This window comes from Bombus impatiens, unplaced genomic scaffold, assembly GCF_000188095.3.
Source record: "Bombus impatiens unplaced genomic scaffold, BIMP_2.2 scf_1666, whole genome shotgun sequence".
Lineage (NCBI taxonomy): Eukaryota > Metazoa > Arthropoda > Insecta > Hymenoptera > Apidae > Bombus > Bombus impatiens.
Window position 1 is genome coordinate 217,201 of NT_178085.1, and position 27,111 is coordinate 244,311.

The following is a 27,111-nucleotide window of genomic DNA, read 5'->3' on the forward strand; positions in this document are numbered from 1 at the left end:
ACGAGCCACGGCTTCGCCGTGAGGATGTAATAAACGATTGTCTTGCTTTTGAAGTGGCTCGAGGAATGCTTTGGACGAATGACGATTCGAGGTGGAATCTGGAGTAGGATGTACTAGCCGGTTAGGCCGGGACGCGTGTTTGCAAGCTTCTTTACTCTTATCGTTGACTTTTGCTTGTCAAGTCGGATTACGGAGGAACGACATGCAAATCGGCCACAATGTTGTCACGGTGTGCGCTTTATGAACCGAAACGTAGACATCAGCAGCGCGTTGTAGCTAAGCGAAGAAATAACCGAGCATGATTTCTGCATAGTCTGACACGATGTGGATGCACTTAGACGCACGTGCGACTGTTAGCTCTGTTAATTGCTTGTAAATATTGTCGTTTTCTTTTTCAACCCTGCTGTGCAACTACATAGTCGTTGCTAAAGCGTTGAAATTTCTGTTTCTCTTTTGATTTCTTGAAAACGTATAAACTGGTCGCTAGAAACACGTTACTGCGAACGTTGTACTCTCGTCAAGAATACGAAATCTTTTTTTTTTTTTTTAAAGCGAAGTTATTGTCCGAGTAAATGGCGTGAGAAAGCTTATACAAATGTTCTGTAAGACGTTCGGTCTTTCTGTTTTCTTAACATGTTTTTGACTGGCAGTGAATATATCCACCTTTGTGCTTACATTATCTTATGCAATTTGCGCAATTGTAAAAATATGGAACTATATAAATCGTTATTATAGCGCCACGTTTGGACATACGTTAACTTACGCAACTTTTTCGAGTATTACATATCGAAGTTTACGTAACAGCCAGTATTTTTCTACTTAACTTTACTCGCAAAATTACGTTACTTCGACTTTGTCTAAATTGCTACGATATGCGGCAAAACTAATTTCAACTTGATTTACGTCGCTCCATCGATTCAACGCATCGATCCATTACACCAAACATTGGTCGGAAAACTAGAAAAAAGAAAGATCGCTCCACGTCTATATTTTCATACGATAAATTTTTCTACGTCGCACAGTGTCGAAGTTCATACTTCTAAAAATATGTTTCTTTGGTATCTTCCGTAGCATGTCTGAATGCAATAAAGATCAAGGTCAAAAGTAATTCCACATATCGGTGGATCACGCAATAACAGAGTGGAATGGCGAGTAACGCGTTTCGTTGTGGAGCAGCCGAAAGTTTCGATTGTCCCTATAAGGGAAGAAAGATACGGCGCCGTGTGAGGCAGGAATTCGTGGCTCGACGTTACAGAAACACGTCTGTAACCTACCCGAGCAGGTTTTCGACCGAACATTTGTAAGATAACCCGTCCGACAACATACCCAACGATCTCAGCGGCCTAATTCTCTTGCTCGGTTCTCTCTCCTTTAGAGAAGGAAGCCTGTAATCGCGTGTTTCTAATAGAGCTATACGATGAAGCCTCTCGAGCCCTTTCACCTTTGAAACTACGACACGTGACCCAGAATGCGAATTCAGGGATTCTAATAGTGTCATTAAAGTCCGATTCGCCAATTTTCGAGATTCCCGCGATCGATCGCACCTACCGCTCTCCATCCTTCGCGATAATTTCATTTTCCGCTTCGCCGCGATTCCAGTTGAATATCAGTCGAGTAGAACACGTTCGTTCCGTAATTTACATTGTTGTGGCTGAGTAGAATGGAATTAAAATTCAAATTAGAATATACCTCTATCTTCGTTAGTTTCTCCGTTTCAAATTCCTCGATCGAAATTTCTGACATTAGCAGCTCGAATTTGATCGTAATAGTGGTTTGATGAATACAGCACGTTGATGTGCATAGAATACGCGTGCTAGGGAAATCGTTTTCTTCTTCGTGTTTCCTTCTTGCGCGAAATCCTGTAATCGCGTTTTAATGGAACGAAGGAAATCGAGAATGGAGCTCTTTCATGGCTGAAACTGCATACGCGTCACAGTCTACGAATCCCGAGGTCACTGGATCATCGTCGCAGTTTAATTCGAGAGTCGTCGCGGCCGTTTCATTTCAAATCTCGAATTGAATTTGCGAAACGACGTTTACACTTCGTTAAATTTAATCTCCGGGTATCAAGGTAGATGAATATAATTCTACCGACAGACACAATTTTCTATTAGCGAAAATACAATTACATGGTTGAAACGAGTTACGCAAACAGTGTATTTTAGCGAGTTACTAATTAACCGAACGACAAATTAATTTATTTTCGATGAAAATTATATAGAAAGAATATTCCGCAAGCGTTAAAGTGCAATACGAAGATGAAATTCAGGCCATGAAAGTCTAAAGTTCTTGAAATAGTAGCTGCATCGTCATACGAGTAAAAGGAAACTGTCTTTTCTATTAACCGTCGTGCGTGACGCAAAGTATTCGCATGAACTGCGATGCTCGTTCCTATTAATCGAATAGCTGCATAGAGAACGAACGTTCGAGTTTTCGTTCGCGAGCAGCGCGTCTGCTTTCAAGGAAGCGAGAGACTCATCAATTTCCAAATGCAATGAATCCGATTTGCATTCCATTTCCATTTCGAAGCGCAGACGTCAGGTCGTTAGCTCGGTGAAAACCGCCGGCAGAATCCTTCCGAGTCGGTCGAATGGACGAAAATTACTCTCGTACGCGCATTTCAGGATGCAATTTTCTCGCTGTTCGCCTCGTGAACCATCGATATCGCGACGCTTTGCTGCCGACTACCTGCACGCTGTCAGACTATGCATCGGATACCTAAATGATGACTTATGACTCCTAATTTGCACCATTCGGGCCACCGTTCACCTTTATCGTAAATCAGCGGCCGTGACCGCGTCGAGCGTGTCTCTTGAGAACCCTCCTCGCGTGGATTTCGTCACGATTTGAATATCGTCGAAGCGGTTGCATCTGAAGAGCACCGATCCGGTTCGTTTCTCTCCTTCTCCATCTTTCGATCCTTTTCTTCTCCCGTTCACGTTTCTGCCTTTTCGAGGTTCCGTCGAAACGGCATTATCATAATAACTGGTAGCCCAATAAAGTCGTGGAGAATCTGATCGGTCCGGTCGATCTTCGTGCGACGCAACGCGACGCGCGTCTTCCATACATACAGGTTTCCATACAGGTAGGGTAAGGTGGGATTATTTGAATCAGAATGACATCTCGGACCAGTTCAATAATTTACCTTGAAATTCGCCAAATTTGGTTACCAAGCATTTTTCGACAATGTACGTTTACGAAATAGACCGTTCAGTTCGTTGTGATTCAATTTGTTACGTGATAAACGGCGAGATGTATCGCGCAAGTGCATCGTTAGTCATAGTTTTTACTGGTAAGAATTTTTTATCTACTTTATAAAAAACATATCGAAATTTCACTGGTATTGAAGGAAGATACAGCTATCATAATCACGTTGGTAAAGTTTGAAGCAAATCTGGAAATGTATATGGAAGCCACGATATATTTAATGCGACCCATACATGTATTTAACATAGATCACAAAAGTCAGTTAGGTAGTCGGTTATCCGTTATATTAATGAACCTTCAATATTCAATGGTACTATCTTTAACAGCTGTTACCTGTTTCAGGTGAATGCTGTCCCATCTGCTACAGTCTCTGCAAACCTATTTACATAGATAATGATAGGTAATTAGTATCCGTCTGTATAGGTACTAATTTCTTTTACTAAATGCACATTTGCAGAGACTCAAACGTTTCGTAGCTTCTATGAAAGCAGATATTCCAATTGGTTTAAACTACCAATGTGATCGTGACATTTATATACATGCCATTCCAGTATTAGTGAAATTATAAAATTATATACGTATATATGAAAGTTTCCTATGATAAATATTCAAATCAATGTATTTTGTAATAAATTTCTATCGACAAACACTTAAACGCGATGAAAAGTAATTACCAAATGGCTGCCAGTGTTTTTGAATTAATACGCAGATAGGATGATATACGGTTTTACCCCGGTCTACGGTTTTATACGGGTTTCCCCTACATTTCGAAAGGTACGCGTGAGCGCTTCGGCCACGTATCTTTGTAAAACGGAGAGAGTCGACACAGAAAACCAGTAGAGCTGGGAACTGGTTTTCTGGCGGACGATCAACGCCCAGGGCTTGTCACGATGCCGGGATGCCGCTGTTGAACGAAGCTCACACGCGAGCCTCTCTGCTTGTTTTATAATGCTAGTCCGATCGGCTGTACCACCCGGGAAAGAAGCGTTCGTTGATTGCTCGGCCAGGATGGAGGCACTGGGCCAGAGCAGCCTTTCGATGAAGCGATTACGAATCGATGAAATTTTCAAATATTCGCGTCGCAGCCGGTGAGACGCTCCGTGATCGCTTCCCGAGATCCTCCTGATAATTTTTTTCTTCGCAGGCAATTACGAGAAAATTGGAGCGTACCAGATAAGAGTTACACTTGTTGCATTTTTTCTTTTTCGTTTTTGTTTTTCTTTCTTCCTTTTTAATCGAGCAACGATTAAACGCAACGTTGCCCTTGTGGATATCGACGCGTTCCTTCGTATGATTTCCTTTTTTCGTCAAGGAATGGAAGGAAGCAATAATGTTGAGTGGCTGTAATTTCAAACAGAGCGATTATCGCGTATTTTCCAAACGCATCGCTTGTCTAAGAATAAACGCAAAGTGGTTTTCCGAGATTTTCGCGCGAACTATTTCGCGAGGTAGCTATTCCGAAACGTTTAAAATGTAATTTGTTGAATTTGTTAGTAATGTTTTACTAACTGGGAAAATTCGATTAAACAAGTTATTATCTACAGAGGTTAGATTTTTCTTTATGCACCGGCGGATGAACATGAATTTAAAAAATTCACATTGATATATTGATTTCACTTGAATGAGTATGTCAAGCGTTTATACGAACGATGTTTTAAAGTATATTCTTGATTACTTGGCGATAAAGAGATTAGCATACATGTTCGAATAAATCTTCGCTAACTATCAATCTCATTAATCAGTTTAATTATCCTTGCCTCGATTAAGCGTATAAGATCTCGAACAATTAATCTCATGATTCCTGTAATTTCCTTAATACAGTTGCGATGCTTAAAGTTATCTTGGATGACTTATTTTCGAATAATAAAGATGTATCAATCGAAATCAGGCAAAATTTTCTTTATATAAATACCTGAAGTATTTAAGAAGTTGTTAATAACAGTTCTACGTATAAAGATTCTTCTTGGTGTGCGTGAAACTTTTACGCTAAACCATGTGGCGCTATAACCGTTTTGAACGAAAATATTTTCGCTTATTCCATTTTAGACAGCGTATACCGTTGTTGAAACGTCGACTTCATGCCAATTCTAAGTGGAATCTATTGTATAATAATCGAAATTACTAAATATGTTACGTTTACACATAATTAAACATCTGTTTTCTACGAAAGTACGAATAAATGTAGAAGCAATTCGTTCTATTTGAAGTTTTAAGAGAATTTTAGCGTTTGCGAAGGATATCTACAAAAGGAAAAACACTTTTCCAGAACACTTGTAGAAAACCAATCGTATCTCAAGAGCTATTTCAGAATCAACGTAGTAATTTTCAACCTGGAGTTTGAACCGTTATATCCAATATACGTCTAACTTAATTAACCCATTAACTCCGCAGCTGATATAAAAATACCTAAGTTAATTTCTCGCTAAGGTATCGAAATATCTAAATAAAAAATACAAATCTGCAATTTTAAATCTCAACGTTGTTAAATCTCAACGATTAATGTGCAGGGGAAAATTATAACGTCCGAAATTGCTACTTCATGACACTAAGTCAAGAGTTAAAATGCCTTCGCAAACATTTGTCTTTCGATCGGTGAAAACCCAGCCAAAGCTACGGTTTAATTGGCAAGGTATCCTGTTAAATCGTAGGAAAACTGATGTTTTAATATCGCAAATTACGCTTGAGATAACTCGGATTAAGAAGGTCCCAAGGCAGGGCGGCCCGTCCGACAACTTAGTAATTAAAATAGTATCGCGTTTACCTGGTAAGTTCGGTATTTGCATGCGCGTGTTCCAAGGGGTCTGAAATCGAGTTACCGGATCCCACGATGGCGAAGGAGACCCGGGGTGCGCGGTAAATGTCAGGCCAAAGTTTTCAGTGTCGAAAACTCGGCAAGAAGCTGGCATGGCTGACGCGGTCTTGCGGAAAACCGTCCCCGTAGCTGCTGTTCTATGGGATGCCGCCGACATTAGCTGCCCGTGGAGCCCACTTTTCGCACCCTCGTCGTTCCCGCGTATAATTGGCCCATTTAGCAGTCGCTTTATCCTGTTTTCCTTTCGGTTACATGCGAAACGATCCGCGGCCCGACCGACAATTCTGTTCATTAACGAGCTTCCTTAATTGTTTCGCCGTCCCCGCGATTCTCGTTGCCCCTTTCTGGACCTTCGTCAACGATAATGAAGAAAAACGTCGCAGACCGGAGAAGTTATATAAGTACGATATTCCATATGAAAACCATAGGAAAAAACGTGTATGTGACGTTCTGTGTGCGTTATAAGGGAACAGTATTAAAATTCAATATATTCGCAAGTAATGTCGTTCGATTAAAATCCTCTTTTTATTTCATGTCGAAGTTATATATACGTCTTTTCCAATCATTTGGATATTTTAAACATATCGATTTTGACGAAGTTGGTTATATTGTTGATTAACAACAGGTTTCTTGTCAATGTGACTTTATTGTCAATGGAACCATCTTAAGATAAAGTCGTAGATAAATGAATACACACGTAGTTATATAATCATTCATTATCGGAATTTGTCAGTTTATTTTTGAAAGATATGTTTCTAAATGAGCAGGGTTATTCTTCTTTTCAATTATGTCAGTAGTTATGTAAACAAATTCGCGTCAAGATCAGGAAACCAGCAAAAATGATCTATCATGTTTCTTCCACGTGATCTTCGTACGCAAACTAAGCATCTTTTATATGTATGGCTGATTGAACGAAATAGATGTGATTATTAAGGACTGGTGTAATGTGTGTATAATTTTAGACAGAGTTACACAGAGCTACTCTTGAACGTTGTTTCATTAACTTTAATCTGTTTGAAAGGAAATCTTTATCTTAGAACGAAATAGAAGTTTAACGTAAGTTAACGGATGTAATAACGACGTTCTCTCTCTTAGTACACTTTTTATGCGCAGATTCTTAAACTACCTCTGAATCTCTTGACTATCTCTAACACCATTACAAACATCGCATATAATGTTCGTTCGTTTATTCCAGCAGGATTTTCTACGTCATCGTCATTTATAAGATTAAATTATCGAACGTGTAACGTCGCTTAAAACATTTTATTCCTACTTTTAAGTTATTTTCCGTCCAATTTCTCTGGACGTAGGTACACACCGTGTTTAAATTATTTAAATCGCTCTAACTGAAACTTCTTATTTTTAAAGCAAACATACGCGATTACGAACAACGCAGAACTGGATTGATCGAACATAATTAAATATTCCAAAGTTGGTCACAATAAAAATTTCGCTAATAGAAGCTGTAAATTCTGCTGATCACGTTTTCTATACGATGATACGAAGCTCAATATACATATGTAAATATATTTAGAAGGAATCCAATTGGAATCAATTGCAATATAACAGTTTTACTTGGTGGAATTCGATTACTATCAATAAGAAATGCTGTTTCATTTCCTGTATTTACAGAATGCATTACCTATTTACATTATTCAAACTGGTTTCGAACGCTGGAATTAGAACCTGTGGAGTCTGACAGTTTGAGAATATAAATACTTCGTATAATTTGTATGTACTTACTTCGACATTTGAAAAAGCTGAATCTCGTGAAACTAATACTCGACCCCTGTAAGATGAGAAATTGCATGTCATAAATGTTATATACCTACAGTATGTCGTTCTTAACATTCTAAACACATTGCTAGATTTGTGGTTACAACATATGAATTTTATCAAAGTGTAGAAATTAATGACTGCAGGTACGTGGTTACTTACTACCGAGAAAGGAAAACTGGTTGAGTAAATTCAAATCTCGATAAGGTAGACTTCAATTCTTTATAAAACCATTTTACATTTCACAAATTGCTTATAAAGCAGTCAAAACTATTTTATCCAGATTTAGACCTAAGTAATTGTTTTTCCCCCCAAAATCGCTAGTAAGATTTCCACGGAAACTTCATAGTCACGTGCAGAATTTAGTCGCACTTGTTCGCCAAAACCTTCGGCATGTGAAAATAAAAAAAGGAGGATAGCACACGTAAATGATAAATTCATGGCGGCTTATCGAATCGAGCCGTGTCTCGGTGGTTAATTCGTTTCTGTCGCGTCACGCGATTGCGCACGTATGAAACTGTTTATTGTTACACACGTAGCGATTTACGATTCTGTCTGCATGCCGATGTGGCATAGAAAAAAGCTCAGGAAACAAGGTGCTGGCCGTAATTTTTAAGCCCGAAGTTCATTAGCATATCTTATTATTCGTTGGAAGTTTCACTTATTGGGCCGCGGCGTCGTAAACTCTTTTTGTGAGATCGGTTGCACGGCACGCACGCGTTGCACGTTGATCGGTCTTCCGCCTCTATTCGGGTGGTTCCACCTGCCCTGTGCGCGAATCGGCGATACGCATCGCGCTCGGCGTGCTCGTTAATGGTGTCGAACAGCATCAAACAACGCGTGAGCGATGTTCGTACCACGGTTAGGGCCGACCACCCATTGGAGCACCGTAATAATCCCAGCCGATAATAATTAATCTGCCAGCGAGACAGTAACCGTGCCAGGAGACGCTATATACCTATAACGTAGATACCAATTGCTCTCGGACGTAATAATCTGCGGCGAATTAATTGTCGCCGCTTCTAACAAGCCTACCTTGTGCTCCGTCCATCTGTGAATATTCTATTGTTCCTGATATTCCTAACATATTGGTTGATATTTAGCAAATGTACGATATGATACGTTGTACGCTTTTATACGTTATAAACTATATACGTTATTGTTACTGCTATTTTCTAGTTGTAAAATTGTGTAAAAGTGGCGAATTCTTTGACGATGTGGCTGATATAAGTTTGGAACCAGATCGTTGGTCGTTTCTTTATTATTTGATTGCTTAAAGGATGAGAGGTAAAAGTGTTGAGAAGTTTATGGGCTTCGAGATGTTAATAAAATCGTAGATTAATGGGTATAGATAATATGAACACATTGATAATGATACATTGACGATAGGGTTTATCTGTTTAAGAGGAAATAGAATTTGTGGAATAGAATTATATTACACTCAGAACTTTCTATGGAATTAATATCAATTGATAGAAATTATTTAATCGAACCGAAATAGAAGTAGAAAGCTTCTTTGTATTTAATCCGATTTATTTCATTGGTTTGTAATTACATTTTTCATTTTATTTTTGTTTTTAGATCAAATACCAAAATTGTTACACTTTTTAATATACATGTTGCTTGCTAAAATCTTTGCTCACTTTATAAAACAGTGCAGTTTTCTTCCTAAAGCTTTTGCATCATTTTTAACTCGATCGTCTATTTCTTCCCTTAGAATTATTTCTTTAAAGTGTTTCCTTCTCTTCGAACGAGATCACGATTGGATCGATCAAAATTCAACGCCCGTAGCCGAGTTAAAAGTGCAACCGCACATTCACGCGCGCCAGAAGCAATAATCGTTCGCCTCGCTTTCAACGAAAGCTTTTCCGAAGTTAAAATTTCCGGCCAATTAACGACGGCTAATAACGTAGAACGTATCAACCGATATACATACGTTATAAATCCTTGTGCAGGTCGTGTGGCTCGTTTAAAATTTGAAATTCCCTGCGACACTCCATCGGCCGTAGGACGCGTTCGAAGATTAACGTGAAATTTAAGACGAACGTCCATCGTTTGCTCGCTATTACATTTTCTTCGGTGCCTGCTCGTCGTTGTATTTCACGAGTGTCGACCGTATGATATTATATGGTAATTTCGTATCTGGTTATGGCGCATTTAGCTAATCACGGTATAAGGATTTTATGATGAACTGACGCTTTTCTGATTCGTTGATCGTTCGGTGGTTTCGTTCGAAAGGATCGAGCTACATTCCTGCGAAAGGAACGACTTGGCTGCCTCGATCTCGTTTTTCTACCGGCGGTTGTCCGTTTCCTGCGGATTATTCGACTTCGAACGAGAGACTCCGGCGCGGAATCCGCGTGGCGAGAAGAAGCGAAAAAGAAAAGCACGCACCTGCCCAGCTGTTTTCTCGTTGTAACGACGTCGCCGACGATTACATGGGATATAGCAATTTGTCGATTTATTAATCCTTCCATTAGGGAAGCCTACGAGCTTCGGGAAAAACGAATAACTTGGTAAATGAAGGGTGGACGTTCGCTAGAGTGGAAGGAAAAGATAATGACGAGGCGAACGAGTTTATTCCTCGACGTATAATCGAACAGCGTTGAGGAGGAATGTCAGAGAACCGCGACGCGAATGGCAAACGCATTGTAATCATTTAATTGAGGGTAAATGGAAACGTGCCATTACGTTCTTCTTCATGCTGCGGCGTGTCATTTGCATTTCTTTGCGGAAGGGATGGATGGCTTTAACGAGTACTAGATTTTACGTTTCGAATTCCTATTGGCTGTTCGTGTGGTACTCTGTGATAGAAATATGTTCGTCCGATTGTATTTGATATTGGAAGAAACGCGTAGCTGTACGCATTGAATGTGTTAGTTTATGACAGTATTTCTTCTAACTTTGTTTCAATCTGATTGTTCCTACATTGATAGTAGTCGCACGACTATATACGTAGAAGTGGTAATATAAAGCGCACAAACTATTACTGTCAGTAGAAGCTAATCATAGAATTATAGATAAGTTTTATTCCATTTGTAAACAACTCCAAATATCAACATGTTTGTGGTATCTCTTATCTGACGTTAATAGGTTGAAAAATACTAAACAAATTTATTTATTGTATACTAGAGTTATGTTTTTTCCACTTCTAGGAATTTGCGTATTAGAGTATATCGCGCAATAACTTGGCGCTTCGAAAAAATTGAACAATTTATCGAGAAATTGCGCGAAACGTATACTCCTCTTTCTTGCATGGTGTGTTACTTAATTTGAGAATGGAACGATTAACATATTATTTCCGTAGGAAACTAATATCCATATTCCTGCCCAACGAAAACCACTCAACCCTTCCATGTATAAACAACATCCCTCTCTTCCTTAATGTATCTACAAAAAAAAAGGGAAGCTGTCTAAACAATTTGCCAGAAGCAAATTGCTCGCCACTTTCCGAGATGAACACATTAAAGAGGATCGGCATACCTGGTGAATCTCTCACTTCGTGACCGGAAACATTCCCGAAGCGAAGCAGCGTATCGTAGGGACGCGGCGCAAGACGAAAACGGGTGACAAGGGGAGAGAAAGGGCGAGAGAGGAAGCGTACAGGAAGAAGGAAAAGAGAAAAAAAGTACGCATCTGCCGAGTCGTTCTCATAATGACCACGGGTGTGATTACGTGCAATTACCGCAAAGAGTGGCTTCAAAGATCGATGAGCGCCGTTTGGCGGAAGAACAAGAGACGCATTGGTCGACGAGGATGCAGGTGGACGAAGGGAAGAGTCGCGGCCTGTGCAGAAACAGCCGAAAGAAAAAGGTGGCGAGAAGAAGAGCAGTCGGTCGAAAGGTGGATATTTGCGCGTCCGCGAGAGTGGCCATGCCATAAAGACCATGACGGTTAAAATATTTTAAGCCCATTGACCTTAATAACAGGTCTACGGTTGCTGCTGCTTCGGCTACCAACCAACCAATAGCGTCTCTACTCTTCACGTAACTGCCAACAGTCCCCTTTGTTTTCTCTTTCTGAAACGTCGCTTTCCTCCCTTCGATTCGACCGTCTTCGAGGGTGCTGTCGGTATTTAAAATTAAAATATACGGCTGCACAGCCCGCGAGATAAATTTTAAGCATCGAGGGTGCGTCTTGTAATCTTTCACTATTTGATGATCATTAGTTCCTTTCGTTTTGTATAACGAAGATGTTTCGAGAAGCTTTTCGAATAACGTTTTGTCGTTGATAACGCGGAAGTTTATTTGGTTAACGAATTGCGTATGGAAGGGAGAGTTAAGATGTTGATATTTATACAGCCAAATGAGTTTACTTCGCTGAATATTATCGAATACTTAAAAGAAGTATTAGGACATTATCTAACATTGAAGCAAGTTACACATACGGTAATACGAGTCTGGGTATTCAAACTACATAATCAACATCATTTCTCTTGTACCTATATGTCTGTATTTTATAGATACATAACTAATAATCAATTTTTCAAAAAATTCCACAAATTCACTCACTGTAAGGAGATAGTACAAATAACCACAAGTTCTACGCTGAATTATAAAAAATAATATTCATAATATCTTTCTACTATTTAATTTACGACGTTGGTCAGTGTTGCCTCTGAACAGCTCGTGTATAAAAGATCAGCGTGGAGATGAATTTTGAAACAAATGTATGCCTGAAACTCCATCTTTGTCGAAACTACCCAAGAACTTCAAAAGTTCGCTAAATTTCGTTCCGATATACTATAATTTATTGAAATCGTTGCTTAAAAGAGTGACGTTTCTATTTGGAATCGTCCCAAAAAGTAACCGCGATATCGCGTCCGTGAACCTTGATCCTTTGATTGACACCATCACAGTTTCGCAACTTTTTTCGCAGACTTTTTCGAGACGCTGGAATTTTCCCTATAATTGTTTAACTTTTTATACCGCTTGATATCTTGTTACATTATACACTTATATAGTATATCGGCGTATCGCAACGTAAGAATTTCCACAAATTCGAGATCACGGTATCAGACGCTGTTATTTTTTCTTCGGTGGTTGCTGTTCAATCGGCACGAATATCGCAAATCGTTTATTAGTAATAAAGAGTTGAAGCATGGACGGGGCATCGATACAACCGGAGTACGGAGACGTTCGGTTAATTAAATTTCCAGGTAATATTGAATTTAAGTGGCAGGTCGATACGGTGAGATGGAGCAGCATCGAGCGAGAGGTTTATTTATGCCGTTTGATCGTCCCAGGGATCGCATTATGCCGAACGATTATTTTTACGTTTGTTTTCCGTTCGAGAGACGACCGAAGGAGGCATTGGCATTGGCATTAAAATGGCTACCAGTTCTTCTCGAGTGGCTCTCGAGCGGAGCGGAACATCTGTCGGAGTGGCTTCTTTTGCCCCCTTCTAACATGTCTCGAATCACGCGGCTCGGTGTGACAAGCCACGGGATTGAAGGGCACGAAAAGGGATTGAGGTTTCCCGTCGTTCACGAGAGAAGATTAAAGTCTTCCTCCTTACCTTCTTCTTTCTCCCTGCGGATCCTTTTCCTCGCCCTATCTGAAAAATTCAGTCCCGAATATCACCGAGTATTCGCGCACGTTTTTCGATCCCCGGGATCCGTCCCGGTCTGTTTCGAGGGAAAGCTGCTTTTGTCGACAAGATTGACTCGTTTATAAATAATGGATTCCGATATCGCGCCTACTTACTTTTATCGTCTCCTGTCAAAATTCGTATTTTCTTCGTCCGCTCTCCCCGCCCAAAATTGGATAATTTTAAATACATGAATATCACATCGTATTTAGATTGCTGCTTACTTGAATCTTTATGTAATTTATCCCTGGTTAAAAATTGATAACGTTGTGCTTTACAGTCGTAAATTATGAACGCGTGCTTCTGTGAATATTTCATGGATTAAATGGTATATACCGAGTCAGCTACTGAATGTTTATTAAATTATTAGTCAACTTGGTGATGATAATAAAGAATTTATTTTATTACATAATAATAAAGAGCGATACATTGCTGTATAGATAAATATTAAATAATCAAGAGAAATGCTTTACGCAAATTCGCCTACGTAATAACAAACGCAAAACGTATTTCCATCATTTCAAAAATATTGTCACATAATGCTTTAAATGTATAATTTATATTAAATATACTATTATGCTTTTGTTCTTATTATTATTGTACTATATCAAATATTGTTTCTTCAAAATGAACAAAGTTATAACGTAGAGATGACAGAAATATTACACGGCGTTAAACGATGCAATACAATAGTATTAAATCACCTGAAAAAGGAAAGATACAAATAAGACGTTTCATTAATATAACGCTAAACGCCGGTTGTCTTAAACGCAAGAAATTCAGTGAATCAAAATCTATCGAATAACAAGGAATCGCGTGAAATATTGAAACAATCAGCCAAGCATAGTCTTCATCCTTCACTCCCCTAGGTTATCATCAATCAAGAAACTCGACCATAAAACGAGCTTCCCTTTGATCCCGATTCAATCAGAAACACCTTTCGCTTCGTCAAGATTACCGTATCCCTGGGAGCACGAAATATTAATCTCCCTCCGATCAGAAAAATCTCTCAGAAGCTTTCAAATCGATCCGTCGATTCCCTTGGCAAATCGCCGGTTTCGCGTTATCCAAATCGTATTTGCCCTGTTAATTCGACGTTTGAAAGAAACGCTCGACCGTGTTCCGATCGTTTATCTCGTAATTCGTGGAGCGGCTTGGATTCGGTAGCGAAGAGGAAACTAGTTAAGAGGATCACCGAAAAAGGTGACGAGGCGGGCCACGAAATCAAGAAGCTGATTTGCCTCCCTCGCGACGATCGATCACCGGCTAATGCCCCGATAGGAGATCAAGGACGTAATGGCAGCCAGTAGACAGGATGATAAGGCGTTGCCTCGCCTTCCAGCTGTTCGACACGCATACCGACTTTTTGTTATTGAGGTTAGGATCGAGGACACGAAGGTCGTCGAGACAGGGGCTAATCCTATTGTAGGGGGGTATAATTGGATCGGTTCGCCTTCCCTCCCCTTCCCTTTCTTCTGTCCACTTCATTCGTTTCCCCTTGTAGCACCACGCTCGCACGAACAATCTAGTCTGGTGGCGACTCGTCTTTCGGCAGAACTGCTTAGCTCTTCGCCTAATCCTCGATATCCCTCGTAACTTCGTTAGACGACCTTTCAGGACCGTTCACGTAGCTCGGATTGACCGGCGAGTGCCGAGCATTCGTTGAAAAATCAATCTTCCTATGTCGAATCACTCTGGTGAGTTCTTTGTCCTATTTCTTCTCGCGTTTGCTTCGAGAATTGTTTTAAGCGAGCGGTGAATTTTTTAAGCAACGATCGATTCATTTTCAACTTTCTCCAAACTTTAACTTTTTTCTTCTTTCTTTTCTTTCGATAAATCGGAGGGGATGCTGCATTGATTTTCGCTTGTTTCAGTATCTATCGGCAAATATTTTGAAATACGTGTATTCGAAACTTATGAAAGCGATAACCACGAAAATGGTATTTTCTGTAATTCGGAAACTATTTACGAAAGTGACAAGCGTTTTAGCATAGGGGGAATCATGGAACAGCGTGGCGGTTTCAAGTGTCATTCGCAGATAATTTAATAATAAATATCAGGCAGCATAACTCGCACCGGTGGTCCCCGCATATTCGGAACGTTGGCCGCTACACGGTGAAACAAACCGTGTTATCAAAATAAAAGGATGATCGATGACCAGAGACGTTATACCGTTGAAAGATAGTATTGAACATTAATTATCCATTACGGACATTAGTGCTTCAACTAGAATGGATATTCCATTATTAATCTTGTTAACCGATCCGACCGCCCCGGTTGTATCGCGACGCGTAATTCATAAACTAAATCTCGTTTAATGAACGGGACCTAAGCGGGATTTTATAGTATCGCCTACGTCTACACGCTAGAACGAGAAATACGGTTTAACTATAAACACCGTTAGATAAGTTATTCTCTTTGCTCTCTGACCCGAATGCTTGATCACGGTCTCGTTACGCGGCTACTGTCGTCATAAAAGCGAAACGAATGTAACCCAATGTCGCAATAAATTGTTACAGAGTAACTGTTATACGATATATGTACTCGCTAGTGCAGCAGTAAATTCTCCGCGAAATTATCACTGACCGCTCATTCAAGTTCTACGAGCAAATCAAACAAACTGGATTTCGAACGTCGTTCGTTTGTTAAGTGGAAAATCGCGAAGTCGATGAACCGGAACACTCAATTATAACGCGCATAGCCTTACCTATGCATTCCTTCTCGTAATCTATTTTCAGATTAATATTTTTTGGATACTTGCGGTGCTTAATGGTGCATAATACGTACGATATGTAATGTTTTCCTTTAGTAGGTGTTACAAATATTCATCGGTTTTAGAATTGTTTAACTTTCTTATCGAGCCCAGTCTTTGGACTAATGTTACATCGTTGTATCGAATTTTTCTGGAATTAAATCGTTTTGTACGTATTTCAGGACGAGTGAATTTTTCACTAATTATAATTACGCTCATGATTATTGTATAATATTTGTTATAAATGGATAGGTTAAAGTATTTAGAGTGTTGTTGCTACGTGCGAGTATATTAAATTTTGAAAATTAAAATAATCTCTAATGATTTATCGAAGGTTCTAATTAAAGCTGTTCATAACGGCGCTAGCTTTGTGAATCTTTCAACTCGTCTAATTTCGAGCTGCCAACATGTTTACAGTATAAATTTCATGCATTCGAATTGACGCTTATTTTGATGACATGCGTGATAGTGCATAGTAGGACGCAGATGATTAATTAAAAATTATACATTTTAATGATTCTAAATTTTTCGTTATATCTAGAAATGAAGAATTTTAGGACTTCTATTATAAACTTGATATTATATTCAAAAATTCCACTTAATCGAACCAAAATTTCTCCAAAAATTAGAACGTATGGTATCCGATCACACGATCGTCGAGTTAACGAATCCGTAGGAGAACTCCATCTAGTTTTCCTCAGCAGCATCTGAAAATCTTTCTCAGCTCTGTGTTTTACTTTTCCGACTTGGTGTTTCCTCGAAGCACGGTGCGCGCTAAATCTCGGGTAACGATCAAAAAATAGCGAACAGGCATAGTGGTTCGTGATGGACAACGTAACAGACGAGAAAACACCGAATCGGGAAAGAAATCGTAAAATTAAAGGATCGTTGTCAGCACGCGAAGTGTGTAACGACGGGACCGCACGATTCCACGCGTAGAACTTGTACGCTATTATCGCGAACGTCATTGTAAATCTTGGTGAAAACGTTGAAGTAGGATGCCGACGGTACTTAAGGATGCGATATAAGGAAGCGACTCGAGGTATCTTCACGGAGTGTGGAACTGACTACTCGTTTAGCCTAAGCATCCTCATTAGATAATTCTCCGTTGGTCCATCAATTATGTTGTGGATCCCAGTCACCATGGGCGGTCCTTAGGGATCGACGATCTATGGACTAACGGGTCGGTGTTGAAAGTAATCGAATTAAAGAATTCTCGCGTCACGATCAGCCGTAAAACGCCCGGACGCTCGTTACTTGGTGTTTGCTTCATTTTCATTGTAATCAGACGGAGAAAATATCGTGTCGTTAGCGTGAAGCGTAGGTGTTTCTCAGAAACGTTTTTGCGTGTCTGAATATGGGTACCTTTAATTTGTATCGTTTTTTGAATTAGATACCTCTCCTTAAGGTAGAGTTTTGAATATCGATAAAAATGAATTAATTTGCTTTTGTCTTTTAAAAAGTCGCTCCGCGAATAATTAGTTTTCTAACGCGTGTCGAATGGAAATTATCTATCGCTAATTAGTTAATAATTAATTTTCTATTAAATTCCTTTACAAATATCACGACGATTTTCATTGTTTTGAATTCAGCATAAGGAATGATTCAATGGACATAATACGCACAATATACGTGCGATTTTAACGTACATTTCAATATATGACGTGTTAAAGAGATCAGGGTCTTTGTGCAAGCATATTATTGCGTTTGAAATACAATTTTGGTAATAAATTATGTCGTTTTACCTGATTAATAACCTAAACGTTATCATACCATTTTTGATCTTGTATCTTTACGGCTAGGAGGTTAATGACCGATAATAAATCCTGACAATGTCTTTCTACAAGTTTGTTACACAAACTGAATACTTGATTTCACTATATCGCTAATGAAATATAATTTATCAAGATTTACCTATGACTCCTTCCTTTCTTTTGCGTCTGTGAATAACGTAGTGAATGAACGAGGAAAAAGAAGTTCCTTATAATATGATTTTGTAACTAGCTATTAGCATAAATTAGCGTTTCTATATTCAACGCGAGTTTCTTTTGACCTAGAGGAGAAAATGAGCCGAGATTCCTATTACCATTATTATTTACCAGATTAATTGGATGATCTCCGACAGAGAAAAGGCAATAGTGTTTGTACACGTAGATAGTGTTTGTACTGTAGAATCGGGAAACTTTTTCAACACTTGTTTAAATTCTTGAAATTACTGAAATTATTGAAATTTCTCCAATAATTTTACATTGATATTAATTTAAAATGGGATAAAAAATTTCGTAAATGTATTGTTACGAAATTTAATATTGCGATTAATGTGACATCGAATATGGTATTAGTAAAGAAGGTTATTTTTAATGCAGTACATAAAACACGTAAACAACATTATTTAAATTGCATCAATAATCTTTTATTAATATTGATGCGAGAAAAGCAATTTGTTGCGTACATTTTGTAAAATACCAAATCTAATATGAGAGGACGACATTGATGTGACGTTAAATAAAGTAATTTTAAGAAAAAAAATTTTACTCTTCTTTTATTGTGAAACATCCCCGGAACCTCGTTGAAATCTTTAAACGCGCGTTGCCAGTTGGGAATTAAGTGAACTTGCTTAAATTCCTACTTTCCTTTTTCGAGGTATAAAACCGAGTCATAAAGTAAAGTATCGTGGTAGGCTACCGTTGCATGTAATCTAGCAATCGTGCAAACTTTTTATCGATTCGAATATGTGACAGTCTAACTATAGTTTAATAGTTCTGAGGTTCGCGTTCGCGAACTTTCTAATTATACCCTGACGACAAAATTTCGCAGCTACGCCGCGCCATTTAACGCGAGTTACGTTCAAATTCGCAACAAATTTCGCCGTAACAAACGACGCTAGTGTTAACTTTTGCAAAACGGCCGTAGTTCCTGCGTAACGTATGATAATTTGCAAACACGATTATTCCAAATGCTGCTTTAGATATAATGGAGATACAATTTTCTTATCAAACATCGACTCTCTGTTGCGTATCAAATATTACAAGACTTTAATGGAATTTATTTGACTCTTATATCTGTTGGAAAATTTTGTTAAAAATGAATATATAACGGATATCAAGATTGAACATTTATTGAGGAACAGTGGGTTATCAATCGAGTTGTATCCGTCGTTTAAATAGTCAATTTTACTCTGGCTGGAGTGATCAATCAATTAAAATGTCGGCTCTATCTTTTTTCATATCCGAATTAGTTCAGCAGTACTGCTGATAATATAAAAGAGGATTATTTTTGTTGATGAAAAGTAATAATTTTATAATCATTTCCATCGAATAATTTTATCACGCTATTGTTGGGCTGTCAGAACTGAAAATAATTATGATCTTGTGTGTTTAATATTTCAATATCACTTTACCATTTTATCAGTTTTGGAAATTCAGAGTAAGCTAATTCTAAGAAATTTGCTTAATTATTCATAATGTTGTGAGAGTTATAACCCCAACATTTGGTAAAATAATATGTTTTGTTAAATTTTGTAGAATATTCTTTCTTCGATCTATCGTTTCAATAATATCAAACATGTAACGTGTTCTTGAAACTAGAACCAGATCGCTTTTCCTCTACCATATTTTGAATTATCGTTATATTCGATGATAATACATTGGAAATAATATTCTTATGAAACGTAATCGTTACATCGATTATTTAATATCTCTGAATATCTCCACGCTTACATTTATTATAAGACGTTGTTATATTAGGAACACGCATAATTAATATATATCGTATCTGAATATTTATCGAGAAAGAAGGGAAAAACGTAAATATATTATTTACGAGTGGAACGATTCTCGTGAGGAGAATTTTCAGCTTCGTACGAGACGTTCGCAGCCCGTTTAAGCAGCCGATTACAATGTCTTCGGATGCTCGTCTCGTCATATTTTATCAGGCGAGGCAAAAAGGGTAGACGCCGATCGATCCAAATAATATCTGATTATCATACCAATGCCTCGACATAAGGCCGTGGCTCGATTAGCCGCGGGCGGCGCGTTTACGTATAAATTATTCGTCACTGCCGTAATTATTTCTACCACGATCGTGCGTGTCGCTTCCACGAAGGCTGATTTGAATATTTCGAAAGTGGTCTTTCGTTTAGACGACGGACACGTAGTTATTAAAGTTATACCTTCGCCCGTGTCGGTGGATACCATGGAAAATAAAAAAAGGAACACGGGAATAAATTACAGAGTACAGGGCGCGGATCCTTGGTGGCGGCATGTAAAGAATTTAAATTGTTCAATTGCTTGCGCGTTTCACAATCAAAGAAAACTCCCTCCCCCGTGAGCGTCACAAGCGTTTAATCGCCGATGAAGAATCGCCTGAATAATCAATCTCGTTCGTTCGATGCTCGTCGGCCGATAAATATCTGCTGGCACGTTTAACGAAATGCGGGTGGTTGCCTTGTTAATTGTCGGTTGAACGACATGAAAATCGATTGGCTTGTTATTCGGTAGGAATTTTTATGTTTCAGCAAGTATCTGTATTCTTGATTGAAAATTAATCGAATCGCCCCTTAACCCTTTGAGTAGCGAGAAACTCTTTCAGAATATTTTTTATCGTATGAGAAAAAATTGTTTTTTTTTAGTAATTGTCGATAATAGGAATAAACTTCTTCGGGCGATCTTTTAAAAGAAATTTAATTAAAATTTGATTAAAATTTTACCGAAAATAAATATGCTTTTGTCGTTTAATTAATTAATATCTTACAATTAGGTCGGTAGAGATTAAATTTGAAGTCAAATCGAAAAAGTCAAGCTACAAATAGGTTAATTTTAGCCTTGTCAAATGTAAATATGATGTAGTTTATTTTGGAGAGAATTAACCTGACATGTATAAAATAGAGATCATTAAGCAAGGGGATTGTTATATCGAAGAGATTGGCAATTCGAGTGACGAGTTAACTCCTTGGTTAACAGGTTAATACTTACGTATTATGCAATTGAAGAAATCTTGGAATTTTCCGTACGTGTCGTGTGTTTTATTACAACGAGTAGGGCTCGTTAAAGTAATGTTGCGTGATTGGCTTCTGTATGTACATGTACGTATCTCTCTTCGGGCGAACATATTTTTCACGCTTCGTAAGTAAGTTAAATCGTTTGAAATCTGAGAAAATTCCGTGATACTTATCGGTATTTCTATTACATTATTTAACAGAACTTTCAATAAAAATAAAGCTTCAATGGAAAGGATTTGAGGGGTTAATAAAGTATCATTTTCGTTGATATGAAAATAAAATGAGAAGAGCCATGCGAAACTCTGCAGCAATAATCTTATACATACATGTTAATTAAAAATAATATTCTGTAATTGAAAGATCAATTCGAAATCTCCATTTAACTGTAAATTAATTAATATTACATATTTATAGACAATCAATTACAGATTTCGTAATGAATTATATAAATTTATATTTAATTATAAATTACTAATTCATGCCTGTAAATGAAATCCCATTAATTATCATCATTCGTATCGAAGTAGAAGTTCCCATAGAATCTTTCATAAATTACTCCCTTAACCAGAATAACGCAATCTAATCAAAAACAAAAATTCTACGCAAAATATATACCGCACGAGAAATGTATTTTTAGAACTTTTACGTGGGATGTATATTTCACGATAACAAAATAATGTCGCACGTTGCCGTTAATCGACCGCTAAATTTCTATTTGTACGCTGGACGAAATGGAAACGAGGATGATTATCGGTTACATGGAAACGAAAGGGAAATCGTGGTGCGAAATTGGCGAATTTTCATATTTCTGGATCAGTGCGGCCGGATTGAAACCGAACGGCTCTACGATCAATGCGTCGAGCGTTTGCGCGCTCGCGTTGATACAGGCGACACAGTTAAAATCGCATTATGCTAATTTTCATTTTACATTCTGGTAATTAATTAAACATTCACGCGATCCAAAATACCGTGGATATCCGCGTGAGCTCCGGTATTTGGCGATCTTTTTCCCCGGCGATCTCTCCGCTGAAATTCGCTGCTCGATAAAATCGACCGTCGTTTCTCTCTCGCTACGCCACATCCCAGCCGTTCAACTCTGTAATTAATGAAACTGTATCCACGCGGTCGTCGTAATAATATCGTTGCAAAATAGACAGCCGAGCTTTCATGGGACATGTTTCGAATATTTGCCGCGTCTATCAAACGTGCTTCCGAGGTTTATTTATGCGACAGTTCATTAACGTCGCCGTATATTTTTACAGGTTTTTCACGTGCTTCGTGGTTTCTTCTTACGGTGTAACACTCGACCGACAAAAAGCTTAGAACTACATAATAAGGTTTTATGTAGGAAATTTGAACTTTCATCGGTGATTGTCGCGATTGATCACAGTTTCACCGCGAATGTTTGTGCAAATTCATATTTTCGGAAAAGGATTCTATACAGATAAAATTCATATAGATAGATATTTTTTATGAAGCATTTGAAACTTTATTCGAGTTTATTTCAGTTTATTTGGTTTACTCGTATATTTACAATTTTTTTTATGTAGAAATGTATTCCGCCTTGTAAATATTACGTCGAGCACTTTACTTTAGATATTTTGTGTATTTTTCTACATCAGATATTTTATATTCCGTATTCTTTCATATATTTAAACTGCCCAGAAATGCACAAACATTCGCAATTTAATGATAACATACAGCGTATTATGAAAGAGTTGTACGTTGTAATTAAAACATAGTTTGCACTATTTATTCAGCTGTTTTACAATACAAATTGTTTGACATTCATTAATATGTTATCCTCGTGCACCTGTAATCATATTGCCTTCTTCTGTATGCTGTATACCTTCGAACAAATTATTCCAAAGAATCTTAAGATATTATATTCTAAGCTTTTTATATCTATTACACATTTCTTTTCTTAAAGTATAGTTAAAATATAGTTCAGAATTTCAGTAACGTTTCGACAAATAACTACTTTTAAAGACTACTGACTACTGACAATGTATCAATAAATTGGAGGAAAATTTATAAGAGAACTCAAAGATAATATACGATACAACTATTTACGTAGCTCTGTTAGTCATTGGAAATTTATTGCTAACGATACCTGATAAATGAAAAGGATAGTAAAATTAGGCTCAATGTATCGAACATCATAATTTCAACTGCGTGCCAAATCATGTCATAAACAGCCATTTCCTATAATTTTTTGATTATATATCTCTTAAGAGTCATAATACTTCTAAACGTTTTGACGGTAGTGTCTATGCAAATCGTTGTTCGTTATCTAACTGAAGTTGTTGGATTAAATATTATTTGACATATATTGAGATTAATCGATTCGACAAGTATCGTTCGTGAAAATGAATGACCGATTGATCTAATCGAAGGATATATGTTATGCTAATGCTGAAAAGTTTTTAAGGTTCGGTATGGAACGGGTTGCGAAATTAATCATACTTGTGTCAAACGTGTAAGCAAGGAATGATAATAATATGAACCGCGTATATTGCAGCTCATTATAATTCTATATCGCCCACTCATATATCTTGTCGTTTCTTAAATTTCCTTAAATTTTAATTTGATCAATTGAAATTTTATTTGTTATTCTTTTGCTGTCGCTGCATTCCTTAATTACTTATTTTATTAGTATTACATTAGTTTCTTTGTGAAAATTATTAATTGGCAAATGTTATCTGTTTAAAATATTCTATAATGTTTATTATTTTATATTTTACGTTCTATTTATTTCAAACATATTTCTATACAGATACATATTAAACGCGATAGATAATACTACAAAAAATATTTTTTTTTTTTATTATGCCTGGGAGAAACATTGTATTCATTCTATTTTTGTATGTTCTTCGCGAGTAAAGATAAATGCGATTCATATCTATCCCGGAACTTTTGCCGCTAGATGAAGCAAATTGAGAGATCACGAGAATACAGGGTAGCAACGAAGGGAAGGATAATTAATCGTGACGAGTTGTTGCGTTATTGTTCCCTTCGTTTGGAGAACGAAGCAAGGATAATCGAGGGACAGACAGGTTGCGAGGGTTGGGGCAAAAATTGGATATAGTAGTTCGAGATGCTTATCGTCGCTGGTGAAGATGGTCGTTTGTATTAATTAGCCGAGTACTTGCTCGATTTCTTAACTCCGCTGTGATTGCCGCTAAATGAAGCGTGTTAACCGCGTCTGGTAGACGGAGTAACAAAGTACCAGCGATTTACAACTCTAATTTATATCATCTCGGTCGCGAACAAATTGTTCGATAAATTTTCTTGCAAGAGTGCAATCAAACCTTGATGCAAACCGTATGCGTATAGCGATTTATCTCGTACGATGGTGTGTTTTGTAAAATGAACACGTTTTCGAAGTATAATTACAATTATAAGAGTAGAATCTTAAAGTAAGCAGGCGTATGCGATAAAAGATCACTTCTTTACAAACATAAGCTGATAACATTAATTATTATTTATTTGTATTAGTTAGTTATCGTTGAATCGCGGATATCTTCGGAAAAAGAAGAAAAACTACACAGAGATTTGTGTCGCTTGCTAAATATTATAACGAGCACCTTGGATTATTTTATATATTTTTGTGTATCGTTAATTTTCATTAACATCGAGGATTTTACATTGAGTTTTTACAAGATACCGGCACATATGTGTACGTGGAGCTCTTTTTTAATTTAAGCATGATTCCGAAGGATATAATGAACAGATATAATAACGTACATATAGTGAACGATATGTGAAATCGTGTGAAACACGATATATTACTGGGAATAAACGTTTCTGAGTGAATGAGATCGTTTCATAAATAGTTAATTTTAACTTGCAGTGGCTGCATATGCAATTATCTTTTACTGGTCTTAATAAGTTCGCCCTTGAAACGGTTAATTATAACATAGGAATATGACTAATTGCTGATGTAAAAAATTTCACAGATCTGAGTATAGGTTGAAAACAACCTTCGCATAATAATATTATAACCTGGTGGTAGAAGCGAGAGAAAATTGAATGAAATTTTCATGCAACGATAATAATTGTCTGGTATACACGTAAAAACATACAGAGTGTTCGAAAGGATAAAATCATATGAATATGTATGTACATTGAATTTAGAAGATCGAATACACGACATATTCAAAAATACAAGTACGTTTATAAATGATTTATCAAGAAATTACGTTTCAGGTTAACACTTATTTAAGCAATTACGTGTACACTTTGTATGAAATAGAAAATTAATTATGTCTTAAGTAAAGTTACGCAGTTGATCTTACGTTCGTTATTAACTCTTAATAAAGATTGTTATTTTTTATCGTCTGAAATTATAATAATTACCATAAAACTATCATAGATAATAAAAATAAAGATGTATGAAAATGTCCAAAGAACTGAGAATACATGTAATATTAACAAATGGTTCGGAGGTAATTACATATATAACGATATGAAAATAACTATGTAATTACGAGTGCTCTTTGTTCAATTATTTTATAACGATCAAATTTGCTATCTACGCTATTCAAATGACGGTCTACTATAGTGATATTATGCAGATGTGCAATTAATGCTAATATTACCATTGATTCGGTAATTGCCTGACATGTATTTAATAATTACAATAATGGTAATTCCGAGCAAATGCCATGAGTACTCATGAAATTCAAATTAAATGTTTAATTGTTCAATTGATCTGATCCATTATATCAATGCCTATGCATTATTCGAATCGAAAGTTGTTCGTGATTTATTTTGAACGATCGTTACACGCTATGTTCTCGATTGTTTAATTATTTAGCGAACGAGTTCAACGTCTTTTCGATACTTGGACAGTGTTTGAACAAGTTACGATAATTTTGTTTTATCAATAGCATCGTTGTTCTTATATAACGGAAATACTTTTCCTTTTTAACGAAGTTGGCGAACGATTGATACTTCGTTGCGCAATATTTTTCACTTTCTAAATAATGAAAAAATGTAAAGCAATGCGTAACAGATCTTTCAAATATTCTCTAGCCGAAAATATGTTAGTCTTGTAAATAGCTAATTTGATTGTTAATAAACCTGTCTAATGATTTATTTTTCTAGAAGCCATATGCGTATGTATTGCTTCATAAGTTTGAAATTAATACAGTAGACAAAAATATATAACAAAAATCCAAATACACAAATATATAATATTATAATATACAAAATACAAATATGATTAGAAGAAGGCGTAGTAAAATGGGATTTTTCTCGTTTCTGCAATTATTTCACAATTACATCGATACAAAATATACAAGAAACATTCGTATGTATGTGAACAATTCTCTTTCTTATGATATCTTAATTTGATTATTAATTTCGATACGTACAGACCGCACAAAGGATATACAGTTGACGTACTTCGAAATTTCTAATTTCACACAGTTAAATTTTATATAATCTGATGTTCGAAAATTACTTTTCTATAAAATCAGAAGTCGACGTTTCACCTGCAGCTATTCGTGGAAACCCAATCGATACAGAAATAGAAGCATGTCCTTACGTTCAAATGATATTCTAAAAGATTTGATTACTCGTATCGAGTATTAATCAGTACGCGTAATTATGTCGTGGCTCACGACGACTACTGCTGCGTTATTACTGTTATTTGCTCGTCCGGTACGGTCTCGTAGCCCTGAAGGATTAAATTCAGGTTGCCTTCTGATTCACAAGGTCAGTCTCATTCCCTGCTGTCACTCTGTTGTCCATTTATATCCGTCCAATCAGCCAGGGGTTCTCACCGTTCCATGTTCGTGCCGCATAACGTGAATACGTCTTAATCAAGTCAATCGACTTCTGCGGTTTCGTTATAAATAGCGTTCCCATTGAGAAGACTCTGTGCTCGATATCGCGATATCGAGCTCGGTTTAAAATTAAGCCGGCTTACATTTTGCAGCCCTCTTTGCTTTCCATCGATTATCGATACGC

The 27,111-nt window shown here is 37.2% G+C and overlaps 1 protein-coding gene and 2 long non-coding RNA genes across 4 annotated transcripts in view; all 3 read left to right on the top strand.

Moving 5' to 3' along the window:
• Nucleotides 1-18,204, top strand: part of LOC117152428 — a 22,730-nt gene extending 4,526 nt beyond the window's left edge. Inside the window, exons 2-3 of the long non-coding RNA XR_004462812.1 lie at nucleotides 6,689-6,693; nucleotides 18,194-18,204. This is a non-coding gene — a long non-coding RNA (uncharacterized LOC117152428). The remainder of the gene's footprint in view (nucleotides 1-6,688; nucleotides 6,694-18,193) is intronic.
• LOC100742608 (mucin-17) overlaps nucleotides 1-27,111 on the top strand; it is a 381,959-nt gene that overhangs the window by 118,120 nt on the left and 236,728 nt on the right. The window lies entirely within an intron of this gene.
• LOC112213886 overlaps nucleotides 1-27,111 on the top strand; it is a 163,596-nt gene that overhangs the window by 71,834 nt on the left and 64,651 nt on the right. The gene's annotated exons all lie outside the window — the stretch shown is intronic.